The sequence below is a fragment of the Magnolia sinica genome, chromosome 17, assembly GCF_029962835.1.
Source record: "Magnolia sinica isolate HGM2019 chromosome 17, MsV1, whole genome shotgun sequence".
NCBI lineage: Eukaryota > Viridiplantae > Streptophyta > Magnoliopsida > Magnoliales > Magnoliaceae > Magnolia > Magnolia sinica.
Genome location: NC_080589.1, coordinates 72,457,358 through 72,460,853, shown reverse-complemented (window position 1 = coordinate 72,460,853; position 3,496 = coordinate 72,457,358).

The window sequence follows — 3,496 nt, the reverse complement described above, 5'->3', positions numbered from 1 at the left end:
TGCGTGGATGTTGATCTGGTGGGCCCCATCATCGGTGGTCTGTGCCTTGAAAATGCCTAAATAAGCTTACTCTGGAAATGCAGCAATGGTCCAAGTTCTCAAACTAATGGCTAGGTTCTTCCAGTCATGTTAGTTTCTTGGGATAAAGACTATCTATGGCAGGTCCTGATGGATGAGTAATTAACGGTTGGTGTTGGCATTTTAAGTTCCTTTGTAGGAAAAGGTATCATGATCATTGTGGACCCTGGCCCGCTTGTACATACTAACAACCTTTGTTTAGTTTCCATATCCTTGGGCTGAGGGTCTTATAAATCTGTTTTCCGTCGACCAAGTATGTTTTGTGAGTCTGGTGAGACTCGCCCCAGATTCAACTTGGACTCGGTAGGATCATCTCGTATGATACCATGACTTTGGCGAGTCTTGATTCGACTCGGGACAAAATTAGTCTGTTGTGCTAGTGCCTTGCATTCTGCAGGGTCAGGGAGTTCTCAAGCAAGGCTCTTTTGGTCAGCCTGACTGAGTGTCGGCCTAGCCTACAGAGTGCATGTTTTCTCGGTCTGAAATCAGGAGCAGAGCAGGTTTTGTCGGTCCGAATTAGTCTGACTGATGGTGACCGCTGTCGGTCGGGGTCCGACCAACGGACGTGGGCTATGTTACGATGTTTTGCGAAAATAGGGGGATTTAAGCTTAATTGTGACGATTATGACTTTTAATGGATGAATGTTTTAAGGGTTTTGCAAGGTGAGAGGTTTTTCTGCACTTAGGGCTTGTGAAAGGATTTTCTTAAGGGTTAGGGTTTTCTTGGGGTGTGCAATGCAAGGGGAGATTAGGTTGTTTATGTAATCGAAGATGGTGAGTGGTGTAACTCTAATGTTTCAATTATAGTGGAGATCTCCGTTGCTTCGTGTCATGATTTTTTCTTGTAAGGAATTTTCTACGTAAGAATTGTGTATGTGTTTTGCTTAATAGTGGTATTAGATTCAAGTCTCTAATATCTAGGGTTAATTCGAGTTTGTTGTGGTTCAGAATTACAACAAAGTGGTATACAAAAATTCTATAGAAATAACAATTTCAATTTATGACAGCGGAAGGTTAATGATATTTTAGTGTCACAAGGGTTGAGTAAGGCATTGTTAGAAACTAAACTAGAGAATATGTCGAAATACGGCTGGAGCGAACTCGGATGAAGTCATGTACAACATTCAGGACGAGGAATCATCCTTGAATGTGGAGGAAACTAGAAGATTTATAGATAACGAAGTTCCTCACCAATAAGTTTTTTTTGAAGAAACAACTTTATGGGCTACGGATGAAGGAATGATCTGATCTTTTGGAACATATGAACTTGTTTATGAAGATATGTTGCGAGTCGTTAAGGTTCGGAAAGACAATAAAAAATGAAGACAATGTGTTACTATTAGCATTACTTTCCACATCTTACGACCATCTTGTTATTACTTTGCTATATGAGAAGAGTACTTTGAAGATGGAGGGAGTCATCGTGGCTCTCGTGTCTAACAAGTTTCTAACGAGATTATGAAGAAAAGAAGAGATGATGATTTTCAGGCGGAAGGGTTAGTTGCGAAAGGGGTTTAGTGATGTGAGAGATCCGTGGAGCGATCTCGATCTGATAAGAATAAGTCTAGATCGAAATCGAAAGATAATGATGACTGTTTTTACTATGGTGTGAAGGGGCACTTCAAGAGACTGTTAGAAACGGAAGGATGACCTATAAAAAAAAAGAATATAAAGAACACATGCAAGTCGGCTAGCGTAACGCAAGTGAGCTTTGAAGGAGACCTCATCTCAGTCTCCTCAGGTATGAGTCATTTTATAGATATGTTGTATCTTAAGAGGATTTGGTTCAATACCTACAAGTCCTATAATGATGGGAGTTGCATGAAAAGCCATCAGAATGGAATAGAGACCATCAAAGTAAGGATGTATTTTGGTTGGTCGGATGTAGTACGTTGGAATTCAGGTTGGGGTTGGAATTTGGGTTGGGCACCCTTTAAGTCATGTGGGGCTCGGATTGACCCTCGACCCAACTCATGCTGGACCCAACCCACCTGAGTTGTAATCCTAATGAGTGGAAGACCTAAGGGAACAAGGGTTGATTACGTTAATATTGAATCCGTGGTTAGGAAGTTCATTTGGCTTGTGTTTGGGGTGCACCATCACACATAAATTGCATCCAACCCGTCCTCTAGTGCTGCTCTATGATAATATCAGGACAACCAAAAAATCAGGCTAATCTAACCATCAGATGAGCCACACAATATAAAACAATGAAAAACCACCATAAAACCTCCAAATTCACGTGGCGGGAAACGGATTGGCTACTCCCCCTTCCAGCTCCGTGGCTGATGGTCGGTGCTCTGTGGGCCCCATCATTATGTATTTGTTTCATCCGTTCTGTTCATCCATTTTTACATATCATGGCTTGATACCAAAAATGAGAGGGATATAAATCTCAGGTGGACCACACCACATGAAAACAATAGTGATTGGATATCCACCATTAAAATCCTCCTAAGGCCCACTATACTGTTTATTTGACATCCAATCTGTTGATTAGGTCATACAGGCCCAGATGAAGAGAAAAAACAAAGATCAGCTTGATCCAAAACTTTTATGGCCCCCAAAATGTTTTTAATGGTCGACCCTCATTCAACACTGTTTCCTGTAATGTGGTCCACTTGAGATTTGGATATACCTCATTTTTGTACTCATATTGTAAAATGATCTCTAAAAATAGATGGATGGCATGGATGAAACAAATACATCATGGTGGGGCCCACATAGCACCGACCACCAGCCATTGGCTGGTGTCAGGGGGAGTAGCCAATCTGTTTCCGACCTAATGGTTGGACGAGCTGGTTGCCCATGAGAAAGGGGTAAAATGGTCAATTGTTGATTATGGTGCTAATAGACTCTGTTTCTTCTTGTGAGTGAATCTGCGATGGAGGGAAAGACATGCATAACTGTATATAACTGAGATAGGTGAATTTTGACCCTCCTTTTTAATTTTTAACCATCCATTTGATGGACACGCCAATTTCTCGATTATGGTCATTCAATCTGTCTAAATTTTTGTGCCGCGCTTCAATGGACTGTGGGCCCCACAATATGGACGGTCCAGATTGCGGCACATATCCTGCCATGGGTCTAGTGAGTTGAGTCGTCATCATGTCTAAGAGACCGTGTTTCTGGTGTGGTCCACTTATTGGGCTCATACCAAATGATCAGATAAAATGGATGGACGGTGTGGATAAATAGATACATCATGAGATAAAATGGATGGACGGTGTGGATAAATAGATACATCATGGCAGGCCCCACAAGAGCTCTGGCCGGATAAATAGAAATCCAACACCATAACACACTCCACAGGAACTCAGCAGATGTGGGCCCCACGTAATGTGTTAAAAAAATCCTAGTCGTTCATCACATGCATCATCCCAAAATACCCATATTTCCTAAAAAATGTGTGGAT